This window comes from Oenanthe melanoleuca, unplaced genomic scaffold (assembly GCF_029582105.1).
Source record: "Oenanthe melanoleuca isolate GR-GAL-2019-014 unplaced genomic scaffold, OMel1.0 S044, whole genome shotgun sequence".
NCBI classification, from domain to species: domain Eukaryota; kingdom Metazoa; phylum Chordata; class Aves; order Passeriformes; family Muscicapidae; genus Oenanthe; species Oenanthe melanoleuca.
Window position 1 is genome coordinate 6,117 of NW_026612693.1, and position 14,909 is coordinate 21,025.

The 14,909-nt window shown below is 43.8% G+C and overlaps 1 long non-coding RNA gene across 1 annotated transcript; it reads left to right on the top strand.

Moving 5' to 3' along the window:
- Window positions 1–10,677: 10,677 nt before the first annotated feature.
- Window positions 10,678–14,116, top strand: LOC130266444 (uncharacterized). Its single transcript, XR_008842889.1, has 2 exons — window positions 10,678–11,319; window positions 13,122–14,116. It is a non-coding gene; the product is annotated as an uncharacterized LOC130266444 (long non-coding RNA).
- The last annotated feature ends 793 nt before the right edge of the window (window positions 14,117–14,909 follow it).

A 14,909-nucleotide genomic window follows, 5' to 3' on the forward strand; every position in this document is an offset into this window, starting at 1 on the left:
GGAAATGGTGCAAGACACATCACTCAGTCCTGCCAACCTCTCTGTGGAGGAGAACAAAACCCAAAGTAAAGGTAACATCCACCAATTTAAATTTGTGTTTTCAGCCTGAGTCAGATGTCCCCATTTACTTGCCTTGAGTGATCACCTTCACACAGTGTTCTTTCAGAGTCCACACTTCAATCCACCTGATGGTCGGTGTCTCCCATGCATTCTGCTTTGGCTGTGGAATCATCCATCCTGCTCCTTCTGGTGTGCTCCAAGTACGGCTTAACACAGCGAGCAGCAACCCAACGAGGGCCATCCTCTGCCAAAACACAAGCATACCCTCTCCCCATGTTATTAATTGCACTGGGCCAGCCCATATTCCAGTAATGAAATCCTTAACCCATACCTTAACATCCTTATGAAAATTCGGCTGTTTAGAATTTAAAGAAGAAAAATCATGAAATTTAGGATACATCTGTGAATCAGGCAAAGGACACAAGAAGTTTAAGACATAAACAGCTTTGTCCAATCTCACGTGAGGTGCTTCCCCTTTACATTCCCCCATTTTTGCTTTTGAATTTGGCACTTCACCAAGAGCACTTTCAATAATTGCTTGGCCTGCCAGGGTATGGGGGATACCCATAGATGTTCAATCCCACAGACATGAAAAAATATTTGCAATTTCTGTGAAATAATATGCTGGACCATTATTCATTTTTATATGCAAGGGAACACCTAAAATAGAAAAAGCATGACAAAAATGATGAATAGCATCTTGAGCTGTTTCACCTGCAAATGCTGATGCAACTACAGCACGAGAAAAAGTATCAACCATAATATGAACATACTTTAAATGAGCAAATTCAGGCATTCTTGTAACATCAGTTTGCCATTCTTGCAAAGGGAGTAGACCCCTGGGATTAGTACCGTAATATTTTGAAATATGAGTCATCTGACAATCAGGACAAGAAAAAATGATCGATTTTTCCCCTGAAAGCTAATATCCCTGGTTAAAGTCAAAATAGGGTGAGAAAGCTAATGATATGTTATTTGGCCTGTAAAATAAAACAAAGCAGATTACAATTCATAAGGCTTTTGAAAACACCGTTCAAAGTATCATTGCTGTCCAGCTATCACAACAGTTAGAGGATCATGGCCTAAAATCTCATGACAACGTCTGCGACCTTTGATGATAATGTCTGCAAAAAGTTCATAAAGCCCTGGAGCTGTTTTCCAGGATCTGAAAGACAAAAATATCCACTCCAAAATAAGCAATGTATCTCCCCACTCATCATTCCATTGACCCAATATTCCACATGGCACTTCATGATCTTTTAAGGTAAATAATAACACTCCAACACAAGGATCTATCCTGTTAACAGATTTACACATCAAAGCCAGTCCAGTTTCTTCTAAAGCCTTTTCTGCTGCAGCAGTCAAATATATCTTATCAGTAAAGAAAGTAGTCCCTGATGGCAATTCAAATAAAGGTAATAGTTAATGATTAATTATCCCTAAATATGGCCTAATCCAACCTATTGCACCAACCAATTTTTATACATCAATAACAGTTTTAACTTTAGTGTCCAATTTTACAAGTTGAGACATAATCTGAGTATTGGCCATTATCAACCCCAAATATTTCCAAGGCATTTGTTTCTGTACATTCTCTGGGACAATAATTAAACCAATAGTTTCCAAAATTGTGACAGCACATTGTTCAAGAGCTGACAATTGTTGTTCATTTTCAGATGCCAAGAAGATATCATCCATGTAATGATTTCCTAGGTTCAGCATGATTTAAAGAGGGCACAGTAAAAGCAAGTTTTCTTTCTCTTGTTCAGTCAATGGAACAGTAAAAAGACAATATTTTATTTCAATGATAACTATTTTCCATCTCTGTAGAATCATTGTGGATGTTAGGAGACCTGCTTGCAAAGCTCCCATTTTGGCCATCACAGCATTTATCTGCCATAAACTCTGCAAAAATCTCCATTTCCCTGACTTCTTTTTATCACAAAACCTAGGGTATTCCATGGGCTGAGGAATTCTTCAATATACTCAGCTTGCAGCTGTTCTGCTACTAAATTTTTGCAGGGCAGTAAGCTTTTCAATAGGGAGGGCCCAGACAGGCTTATCTGTAAACCATGCCAAGGCCACAACCATCACTCAGGATCCTACAGCACAGTGGTCCTTGCTAAAAGCCCCAGTGATTTCTACACCCCATTGAGATAAACAATCTTGTCCCCATAAATTATACAGAGCATTGGTAACACAAGGCCTGATGTCAGCTTGTTGGCCCTCAGCATTTTTCACATTAATTACAACAGCAGACAGACCACCTACAGTTACATCACCCAGTCCTACAACTCCAAAATCTGCTCGAGTGAGGGGCCATGACCAAGGCCAAAAAAGCAGTGAAATGACAGTCACATCTGCTCCTGTGTCAATCAAAGCTGTGATAATTATAGTCTCTGGATGATGTCCCTTGGCTGTGACAATGCACTGTTGTTCCAGATGATGTTCTGTCATTTCTTAAGTCCAAAATACCAGAGATGGTCCTGCAGATCCCAAAACCTCCTGTGCCACGACTCCAGTCCACTACAATTGGAACACAACTCACAAAAGGTATCAGTTGAACAATACAGGTTCCTTTTCTATTCATTTCATATTAATCTTCATAAAAACAGCACAATAAAAGAATATATTTTGTCTGGCTGACATTTAGACAGAACATTTAGTCAGCTATAACAATAGGGTCACTAACTGATACCATGGCATAAATTTGTTCCAAATAATCAGAATTAATAACACCTAAATGGACATTAATACCCTGAATAGTACTACCAGATCTTCCTACTAAAAGAGCATTTAAATTCTCCCCGATAACCATAACCTTACATATTAGATTTGTCAAAATACTCACTATGTCTGCAATGAATATATCAACTCCTACAGAGCCTCACAATTCAGTGAACTGCCTGGGTTTATCTTAGGCTTTACTTTTTGTTCATAATTATCTGGGCCCTGTGCCAAGACCAAAGGATCTCACTTGGTCTGTAAATCCGAATTAGTAAAAGATTTCTCTAAAGCCTTTCACTCAGCTAACTGTCTCCAGGTGTTCTGAAATACACTATATTGTACAAGTTAAAACAAAACTATAGCAAAATACATAATGAAATTATCTTATTAAAGCTGCCAGGTAAAAAGCAAGCAAACAAAATAACACAGTATCATCTGCCTATGCTGTGGAATTCCATGTACCAATTACAGCTAAGCTTCAAATAACTGTGGGAGATAAAATTCAAGGTTACAGAACCTAGATAACTGCTCTGCAGTCTGGGCATGAAAATTAATTGATCTTCTACTAGCATCCAAGTAAAACATCTCAATAAATATTTTTACGTATATAAGTCTCTAAATCATAACCTAGCAAAAAACCCAGCATCAAGTTAGTGCAATTCTATATGGTGAATTTTATCAACATTTCTGTTAAAGGCTAAATCTCGCCATGTCACATACACACAGGTAGCTCTAAATCACTCTAGTAAGTCCTACTAAAATCACAAATCACTAAAAGGACAAGGTTGACTTTAACAAACGTATTTCGATGCGTCTCTCAGACAGTCTGGTAACAGTGCAGCACAGCTCCAGCACTCAGAGCTGCTCGGCTGCTCTGCAGCGAGCGCCGGGGGAGAAGGAGGGGGAGGCGGAGGGTGAGGAGGGGGGGCTGCACCGCGCCGAGGATGCCGAGCGGGGCAGGGCTCGGGGAGGCAAAGAGCTCTGAGGAGCCGGGGGGGCCTCCCAGCCCAGGGAACCAACACAGTTCTGTGGGGCTTTTTTGGTTGGTTGGTTGGTTTTTTCCGTGGTTTTTTTTTTTCTTTTTTTTTCCTTCGTCCATCAAATACCAGAAGCCCAAACTTTTTTAGCCGTACAGACATCTTGTTTTCTGTCAGATTGCAAACAGTCCCTCTCATTACAGTTCTTATCTCTCATTATTCAAAAGCAGAGGAAAAAGAAACTATTTGGGCCTGAAGCTGCAACGAGTCCTTGGTTCTCAGGCTAGAAAAGGATTGTTTTGTCTAATGAAACTGTGGAAGAGAACTTGATATGATGTTCAGACGAAGGCAGTGCAGAACTTGAAAAATAGGAAAGCTAAAACTTAAGGCATCAAAGGCAGGGATGAGTGTTGGAGACAGAGGTAAAGAACACATGAAACAAAGGAAAAGAATGCATGAAACACCTGTACTGTGTCTCTGTCCCTGTTTGTGAAGTTGATACCGAAATAATGAGAAAAAGGACTAATGTAGATATAGTAGTAGCCATGCTAAGGCTTAGAAAACTGCAGTTCTCGGACAGGCCCTGGGAACCAGCCCTGGGAATGAGCTGGAGACTGTGAAACAATAATCAAAGGATTTAGTAGAGCATATAGAACATTTAGAAACTTTTAAGATAAGGCTAAAGTATAATAATAAATAAAGGGTTCTGGTGGTGGGAAGACACGCAAGGGGAATTAAAGGGGGGTAGCTTATAGTTTTGAGTAGACAAGCATGCAGAGTTTATAACTTTTAGGAATGATATCTACAAGATTTATGCATCTGTATTGTCTTGAAGAATGTGTACTTTTGCAAGTAGACCATTTTGTAAAAAGGTATAAAAACCTGACGGAAAAAGGGAACTGCGGGATCCTGACTTTGGACGCTAGTCCGCAGGTTCCCCGGGCCCTGAATAAAGCACCGCATAAACTAACTCTGTTAGTTTGTGTCCTGTTTGGGGCATCGGGCAACAGTTTTCTGGCGACCCAGATGGGACTCCGGAGGCGGCAGGGGCGGTTCGTGGGCTGATCCACTCCACGCTGGCACCAGGTGATTTCTGGGGAGGACATCAACCTGCCCGACCCTGCGCCTGACGGACGACCAGGAGGTAAGCCCGAAGATGCTTTATTCCTTTTATCGAGGGAAAGGGGCCTGCCGATTAAGTCGGAACGGCGTTTCCGCACGGGGGTCATAGACGTCTTTAAGGTTGTGGAAAAGCCTAGGCGCTGACCGTCAGACGCAGCAGTGACTGCGCAGGTTCAGCACTTGCCACTCGCAGAGACGAGAAAGGCAAGGTTTGTGGAAAGGGTGTGAGTGTTGTGTGTGGTGTGTATTGTAAGTGTAATGATGCCTTTGAAAACGTTTAAAACTCTAGCAAGTTCTGGGATGGAAATCCCGGACGATTCACCTTTGGGCTGTTTATTATAACATTGGAATGCGGAGAATTTTGGTCAAGAATTAAGTAAAAAGAAATTGATTGATTTTTGTAATCATGTGTGGCCTTTATATGAACCCGATGGTATGCAATGGCCTAGGAACGGTACACTGAATCCTGACATTATTACACCTTTGATGCATTTCCTGCAAAGTAATGAAAAATGGGATGAAATACCGTATCTAGACCTCTTTTATTATTTGAAAGATAAACCGGAGTGGCAAAAGGAGTGTGGGATCATGGTTTTGAAAACATTAAAACTGAATTGTGAAGGATGTAAGGGGTGGCAGAAAGAGAAGGAATGCTCGGTTAAGTTTTCGGAACCTGAAGAGGATGTTTCTTTGCTGATAGCCCCTAGTGCCCCTCCGATGGAAGAACGTGGAGAAAGTATGCTAGAGGTAGAAAGGGAGGATCAAGAAGCAAAAATAGAAACCACAGATATACCACGAACCCCCTTATGCAAAGAACTCGGAGAGGGCGGTGGGAGGTAGAAAGGAAGAAAAGGGAAGGAGGTGCTCATTTAATGGTGCCGCTGCGTGAAGCAGTCGGGCCGCAGGGGGAACGGGTCATAGTGAAAGTTCCCTTTTCTCCGAATGATTTACTAATTTGGAAACAATCAGCGAGGGCGTATCGGGAAGATCCTGAACGAACTGTGCGGGTGGTAAAAATGGTAATTAAGACTCAGAACCAGGATTGGAATGATTTACAAGTTTTGTTAGACACAATAATGGATTCTACTGAAAAGGAAATGGGGTTTAAAGCCATGACAGAGAAAGCACGGGAAAGGATTAGGTTGCGGCTTGAGGATGGTACAGTAAATGACTTAGTGCCTAGGGAAGATCCGGAGTGGGATCCCAACTCGACGGGCGGGTCTCGGAGACTTAAAGCTTATCAGGATTTGTTAACAGAAGGAATACGGAATGGACTACCGAAAACTTTGAATTGGTCTAAGTTATATTCGGTCAGACAGGAAAAGAATGAGTCTCCATCAACCTTTTTAGAGCGGCTTAAGGAGACAGCTCGTAGATACACTAATTTAGAAGTTGAGGGAGAATCGGGAAAATTACAGCTAGCATTAATTTTTATGGGGCAGTCCCAGGAAGATATCAGAAAGAAATTACAAAAATTGGAGGGAGAAGATACTCGGAATTTAGATAAACTATTGGAAGTCGCGTGGAATGTGTATAATAACAGGGAAAAAGAAATGGCCAGGAAACAACAGGCTACTATGTTAGCGGTGTTACAGCAAGTGGCTGGAAATAATATGAGAGGAGGGAGCCGTGGACGTGGACGAGGAAGGGGAAGAGGAATAGCAAAGGGGGAAATGCCAATGGGTGCGGGAGGACTTATGAATTGAATATGGGAAGAGGAAGAATGCAGCTGGGGATAGATCAATGTGCTCTATGTAAAAATAGAGGACATTGGAAAAATGAGTGTCCTCTCAACCAAGGGATGGGTTTTGGGGGAGGAATTATAGCCAGTGGGGATGGAAATCAGGGACTGATGAATAATACAGGTACTTTCCCGGGAAATCCACAAGGTGTCGCCCAGGCCTTTATGATGGGGAATTACCAGAATCAGAGCTGACTAGACCAGGATTTAAAGGTAATAATGGAAGTAGATGGGGAACTGTTAGAATTTAGAGTAGATACAGGGGCATCATTCTCAGCTGTCAACACTAAGATAGGACCTTTGAGTGATTCTACTATTCAAGTAGTGGGAGTTACGGGACAAGTTGAGGAACGAGCATTTTTGCGGCCATTAGATATAAAATTTGGGGGGAAGGAATTTGACCATATATGCCAAATAGCCCAGAATCACTATTTGGGAGGGATCTATTGTCAATGTTAGAAGCAACGATAATATTTGAAAAAGGTAGAGTAAGATTGGAATTTCCCGAGGAGAATATTGCTAAGCTGTTTGTAGTGAAAAAGTAGAAGCAGTAGAAATACCACAAGAAATAGAGCAAGCTGTAGTACCATGGGTATGGGAAACAGGAGTACCTGGAAAATCAAAAGTGGCACAACCGGTTGTAATAGAACTAAAAGAAGGAGCCTCCCCAGTAAGGGTAAAACAATATCCTTTGAAATTGGAAGCACGAATAGGAATAGCACCTATGATTGAGCAATTTCTTAGCTTAGGAATTTTACAGGAATGTGAGTCAGAATTCAATACTCCGATATTCCCAGTTAGAAAGCCAAATGGTAAGTATAGATTAGTTCAAGATTTAAGAGCAATTAATAATATCACTAAAGATATACACCCAGTAGTAGCTAATCCGTATACATTGTTGACAGCTGTGTCGGAAAAATTTAAGTGGTTCACAGTGATTGATTTGAAAGATGCATTTTTCTGTATCCCCTTGGCACTTGAAAGTAGGAAATACTTTGGCTTTGAGTGGGAGAACCCAGACACGGGATGCAAGAAGCAGCTCACCTGGACGCGTCTACCACAAGGATTCAAAAACTCACCAACTAATTTTGGAAATCAATTGGCTCGAGAGTTAGAAGAATAGAAGATGACTCAGGTAAAAGAATCACCTTTTTTATATGTTCTCCTACAGTATGTTGATGATATCTTTATAGCCTCCGCAGAAAAGGATGTTGCCTTAGACTCACCATTGAATTACTTAATATGCTGGGACAAGCTGGATACCGAGTATCGAAAGAAAAAGCTCAGCTGGTAAAAGCCCAAGTGATTTACCTAGGCTGCGAAATTTCACAAGGGGTGCGAAAGTTAGGAATCAGTCGAGTACAAGCAATTTGCACCATAACCACACCACGAAATCCGCAAGAGTTAAGATCCTTTTTGGGCATGATAGGGTGGTGCCGCTTGTGGATTTCGGAATTTGGACTGAAAGCAAAACCCCTATATGAAGCAGCCAAAAGCCCTGTGTTTCAGTGGGGACAAACGCAAGAAAAGGCATTTCAGAGTTTAAAACAAGCTTTAAAGGAAGCCCCAGCACCAGGATTGCCGGATCTCACAAAACCTTTTCAACTATACGTAAACGAGAGACAGAGACTGGCAATAAGGGTTCTCATCCAAAAATTGGGCTCATGGAAACGCCCGGTAGGGTACTTCTCAAAGCAGCTAGACTCTGTAAGTGCCGGATGGCCCAGTTGTCTTAGGGCTGTGGCAGCAACAGTGCTCCTAATTCGAGAAACCAGAAAATTGACTTTGGGAAAAAGGATGGAAGTATTTGTTCCCCATATGGTCATTGCAGTTTTGGAACAAAAAGGGGGGCATTGGCTCTCATCAAGTCGCATGTTACAATACAGGCACTCCTCCGAGAACAGGATGACATTGAATTAAAAATAACCCGTCATCTCAATCCAGCAGAATTTCTTAGGAGCAGCAGCCAGGAAGAAGGAGGCGAATTGACACATGATTGCATAGAAATCATTGAACAGGTGTATGCCAGCTGGAAAGACCCGAAAGATGAGCCTTTGGAAAATCCGGAATGGGAACTGTTTACAGATGGATCCAGCTTTGTGGAAAACGGAACCAGGTATGCGGGATACGCAGTAGTGACTTTGACACAAATAATAGAAGCTCGAGCTTTAACCCCGGGAACTTCAGCCCAGAAAGCCGAGATAAAGCTCTGGTAAGAGCCTTAGAACTGAGTCAGGGGAAAAGAGTAAACATTTGGACTGATTCAAAATATGCCTTTGGAGTAATACATGTACATGGAGCACTGTGGAAAGAAAGAGGACTGTTGAATTCTCAAGGATCAGAAATTAAGCACAAAGAACAAATACTAGCACTATTGGAAGCAGTGCATAAACCTCAAGAAGTAGCAGTGATGCATGTAAAAGGACATCAAAATGAAGAGGGAAAAGCGTTCCAAGGAAACCAGTTGGCTGACAGAGTTGCCAAACAGGTTGCTGAGAGGTATGGACACAATTAGCTTTATTGCCAGTGCGAACTAACCCTGCCACTTCTTTTCTTGAGCAGAAACCATGGTATACACATGAAGATGAGAAGCTTGCTCAATTTGTTCAGGCCCAGAAGAACGAAAAAGGATGGTATGTCACAGCTGAAGGTCAGGTTGTACTGCCAAAAAAGTAAGAAAACAATTTTAGAAATCGAACATAACAAGTGCCATTGGGAGCAGACGCATTGGTACAATTTTTAAAACGTGAGGTGATTTCCATCAGATGTTAACAATGGCAAAACGGATTAACGCCATGTGTCCAGTCTGTATTAAAAATAACCCAGTGACACGAAGCAAATACAACTAGGAAAGTTACAAGTGGGGCCGCAACCAGGAGACTATTGGCAAATAGATTTCTCAGAGCTACCAAAAGCACAAGGGTACCGTTATTTACTGGTGTATGTGTGTACCTTTTCAGGGTGGCCAGAAGCCTTCCCATGCAGGACTAACCAGGCAAAGGAAGTAATTAAAACTTTACTACGGGAAATCATCCCTAGATTTGGGATCCCATTAGGAATGTCCTCAGATAGAGGACCTCACTTTGTAGCTAGAGTAGTCCAAGAGGTAGCCAGAGTGTTAGGGATAGTTTGAAATCTCCATACGCCCTGGAGACCACAATCTAGTGGCCAAGTAGAACGGATGAATCAGACATTAAAAGGGCAGATTAAGAAAATTTGTCAGGAAGCGAAGATACAGTGGCCTCAGGCACTACCTCTAGCCTTGCTAAGAATCAGGATTAAACCCAGATACTTGGTACTCCCCCAGATCCCTGCTGGAAATCCCCGAATTCCCTCTGGAACATCCCCAAATCCCACAGAACCCCCAAAATGCTGCTTGGAAATCCCTCAGAAATCCCTCAGAATCCCCAAATCGCTAAGAAATCCCAAAATGCCTCCTGGAAATCCCTTAAAAATCTCTCAGAAAACCTCAAATCCCTCAGAAACCCCAAAATCCCCCACAAAAATCCCTCAGAAACCCCCAAATCCCTGCTGGAAATCCCCCAGAAAGCCTAAAATGCCCCATATCCCTCTTGAAACTCCCTGAAACCCCCAGAAATCCCCCAAATCCCCTATAAATCCATCTGGAACCTCCCAAAATCCATCAGAAAACCCCAAAATGCCTCCTGGAACTCCCCCAAATCCCTTCTGGAACTCCCCCAAATCCCTCAGAAACCCCAAAACATCCCAGAAAACTCCAAAATTACCTCCTAAAAATGCCCCAAATTCCCCAGAAATCCGTCAGAAACCCCAAAATCCCTGCTGGAAATCCCCCAAATTCCCACCAAAACCCCTTTGAAACCCCAAAATGCCTCCTGGAAATACCCAAATCCCCCAGAAACCCCTCAGAAAGCCCCAGATGTGGGAAGTGCCGTTCAGAGGATCCAGTAGGCCAAGATGGACTCGGCCACCACGGCCAAGATGAAGGGAACGTTCGTGGGGCGGGAACGGGACAAGCGCAAGGCCAAGGGCGGGGGCGCGCCCGGCCCCAAAAAGGGCACAGGGCACAGTGCCTGTGAGTTATGGAGGATTTATGGGGTCAGCTATGGGATTTGGGGTCACTGATGATGTTTGTGATCAGGGCTGGAGCATAGGGCACAGTGCCTGTGAGTTATGGAGGATTTAGGGGGTCAGCTATGGGATTTGGGGTCACTGATGATGTTTGTGATCAGGGCTGGGGCACAGGGCACAGTGCCTGTGAGTTATGGGGTCTCCTATGGGATTTGGAGTTAGTTCTGGAATTTGGGATCAGTTATGAGGTCATTTATGGGGTTTGAGATCAATTCTGGGATTTGGGATCGGGGCCAGGGCACAGTGTCTGTGAGTGACAGGGGATTTATGGGGACAGGTATGGGATTTGAGGTCAGGTATGGGATTTAGAATGGGAGCTGAGGCACAGGGCACAGTGCCAGTGAGTTGTGGGGCCATTTATGGGGTCACTTATGGGGTCAGCTATGGGATTTGTTGTCAATTATGGGATTTGGGGTCAGCTATGGGATTTGAGGTCAGTTATGGGGTAATTTATGGGATTTGGGATTGGGGAATTTGGGGTTCTGTCTGTGCCTTTGGGATACTTTGAGGTGTTTTTTGGGGTAATTTGGGGTGTTTTAGGATAATTTGGGGTTCTCTGTTCCTTTGGAATAATTTGGGGTGGTTTTGGGGTGATTTGGGATTCCCTCTGTGCTCTGGGGTAATTTGGGGTTCTGTCTCTGCCTGTGGGATAATTTGGGGTGTTTTTGGAGTAATTGGGGCTTTTTGAGGTAATTTGGAGCTGTCTCTGTGCCATGGGATAATTTGGGGTGTTTTTGGAGTAATTTGGGACTCTTATCTGTGCTTTGGGGTAACTTTGGGGTGTTTTGGGGTAATTTGGGATTCTCTCTGTGCTCTGGGGTAACTTCTGGATGTTTTTGGGATAATCTGGGGTGTTTTGGGAGTAATTTGGGGTTCTCTCTGTGTTTTGGGTAACTTTGGGATGTTTTTGGGGTCTCTCCTCAGGGGATGCCGCCGCTGGCACAACCACCCTAGATGCTGCCACAGCTGAGGGGGAACCACCCTACATCCCCCCCCCAGGCATGATCCCAGCCTGGGAATGGCCCCAAACCCCAGGATCCCCCTGGGAATGACCCCAAATCCTGGAATGGCCCCGATGCCAACCTCACAATCTGTGAGTGACCCTATAACCTGAGTTATAGGGGATTTATAGGGTTGATGGGGGATGAATGGGGTTGATGGGGGATTTTTGGGGGTTAATGGAGTCACATGATCCCATCCCTGGAAGGCCCCCAAATCCCAGGATCCCCCCAGGAATGGACCCATCCCCAGGGGATTCTAGGCAGGTTTTTCGCAGATTTTGGGGGATTTTTGTGAGATTTTGGGGTGATGTTTTGGTGTGTATCCAGTGTGACTTTGGACTGATTTTGGGCTGATTTTGGCTAAGTTTTGGGTGATTTTGGCTGATTTGGGGCTGATTTTGGGGCTGGTTTTGGCTGGTTTTTGGCTGATTTTTTCTGATTTTGAGCTGATTTTTGCGGATTTTGTCTGGTTTTGAGCTGTATTTGTCTGATTTTGGTTTTTCTCCCCATTCCCCGCAGCTGTCAGAGAACCCTCTAAACCACATCCTGCTCCTGTCCAGCGAGCTGATGCTCTCCATGCTCTTCAAGCAGTGATAGCCAGGAATCGGGAATTCCGGGGGGAACTGAGGGAGATCACAGGGGGAGGGGGTGGAATTTTGGGGGGAAATACCGGGATTTTTTGGGGGGGGAATTTCAGGATTTTTCGGGTGGTTTCTGGATTTTTGGAGGAATGTTTCTGGATTTGGAGCGAGGGCAGGAATTTCTGAATTTTTGGGGGAACGTTTCTGAATTTTTGAAGGAACATTCGCGGAATTTTTGGGGGACCATTCCCGGATTTTGGGGAAGCATTCTCAGATTATTTGGAGTTTGGGAGAATGTTCCTGGATTTTTGGGGACCATTCACAGGTTTTGGGGGAGCATTCCCGAATTTTTGGAGGAACATTCTCGATTTTTTTTAGAGGAACATTCCCTTTTTTTTTTTTTTTGGAGGAACGTTCCTGGGTTTGGGGGAACATTCCTGCATTTTTTGAGGGAACATTCCTCGGTTTTTTGGGGACCATTCCCAGGTTTTTGGGGGATCACTCTCAAGTGTTTGAGGAACATTTCCAGTTTTTTTGGAGGGAGCATTCCCGTGTCTGGGGGAACATTCTTGGGTTTTTGGGGGCCATTCCTGGGTTTTTGGGGGATCACTCTCAAGTGTTTGAGGAACATTTCCAGCTTTTTTGGAGGGAACATTCCCGTGTCTGGGGGAACATTCTTGGGTTTTTGGGGGCCATTCCTGGGTTTTTGGGGGATCACTCCCAAGTGTTTAGGAAACATTCATATGTTTCTTTGGGGGACCATTCTTGGGTTTTTTGGGGACAATTCCTGCATTTTTTGCAGAACATTTCTGAATTTTTGAGGGAACATTCCCAAATTTTGGAGGAAACATTCCCAGGTTTTGGGGAACATTCCCGGGTTTTTTGGGAACCATTCCCAGATTCTGGGGGGAACATTCTCTGGTGTTTGGGCTACCATTCCTAGGTTTTCTGGGGGCCATTCCCAGGTTTTCTGGAGGAACGTTCCTGAATTTTTGGGGGCAATATTCCTGGGTTTTTTGGGGGACTATTTCTGAATTTTTGGGGAATTTTTCTGAATTTTTGAGGGAACATTTGCAGAATTTTTGGGGGAACATTCCTGGTTTTTTGAGGGAACATTTCTGGGTTTTTGGAGACCATTGCTAGGTTTTTTGGGGACCGTTCCTGGGCTTTTGAGGGAACATTCCTGGAGTTTTTTAGGGAACATTTCTGAATTTTGGGGGACATATCTGAATTTTTGAGGGAAGACTCCTGAACTTTTTGGGGTACCATTCCTGAATTTTTGTGGTACCATTCTCGGAATTTTTGGGGACCATTCTCGTGTTTTTTGGGGTACCACTCCCAGGTTTTTGGGGTATCATTCCTAGATTTTTTTCAGGACCATTCCCTGATTTTTTGGTACTATTCCCAAACTTTTTGGGGTACCATTCCTGAATTTTTGGAGTACTATTCCTGGTTTTTGGGCTATCCGTGGCCCTATTCCCCTGTGCCAGGTTCCTGGGGTTCAAGGAGCTGCACCTGGTGCCCGGCGCCACGACATCGCCTTGGTGGAGTTGGACACCGAGGTGCAGGCGGGCACCGCCCACGAGGCCCTGCAGGGCTCCAAGATCACCCAGAGCAATGCCACAAAGATCTCCTTCACCAAAGAGTGACCCCAAAACCTTCCCAAACACCCCCAAACCCAAAAAAAACCCGCCTGGAATATCCCAAAATCCCAGAGAAACACCCCAAAATCCCAGAGAAATGCCTCAAAAACCTCTCCTGAATATCCCAGAACTGCCCCAAAACATCCCAGAATCCCAGAGAAATGGCTCAAAACAACCCCTCATAACCCCAAAACTGCCTCAAAACACCCCAAATCCCTTCAAGCTGCCCCAAAATCAACTAGAAACACCCCAAAATCCCTCCAAACCACCCTAAAATCCCTCCAAACCACCTCAAAATCCCTTAAAGCTGCCCCCAAATATCCCAGAATTGCTCAAAACCAGCCCAAAACACCAAAAAATCCCCCAAAACTGCCCCCATATCCCACAGAACTGCCCCCAAATTTCATAGAAATACCCCAAAATCCTAGAAAAGTGCCCCAAAAATATTCCTGACCCCTCCCTAAACCTACCACCTGCCCCCACTCTCCCAGGTAAGTTCAGTGCGGCCCAAATCCTCCTTTTTTTATCCCAAATCCTCCATTTTTTTATCCCAAATCCTTCTTTTACCCCAAATCCTCCTTTTTCCAACCCCAGAATCCTTTGTGACCCCAGATGTCCTTTTTAGACCCCAAATTCTTTTCCCACCTCAAATTCTCCTTTTCACGCCCCAAAATCTCCTTTTCCCACCCCAAAATTTCCTTTTTCAACCCCAAATCCCCTTTTCTCACTGAAATCCTGACCTCAAATCCTCAGTTCCCACCTTTTTCCTTCCCCAAATCTCCTTTTCCATTCCAAAATCTCATTTTTCTATCCCAAATCCTCCTTTGTCCTGGTTTGAAGGACAGATATCTGCCAAAAAAGGCAGAAGTTCCTCTTTGAAATGGTGAATGTAAACCCCCTCCCTCCAAATTATTATTATTATAATTTTGAAATTAAGGAGCTCTCAG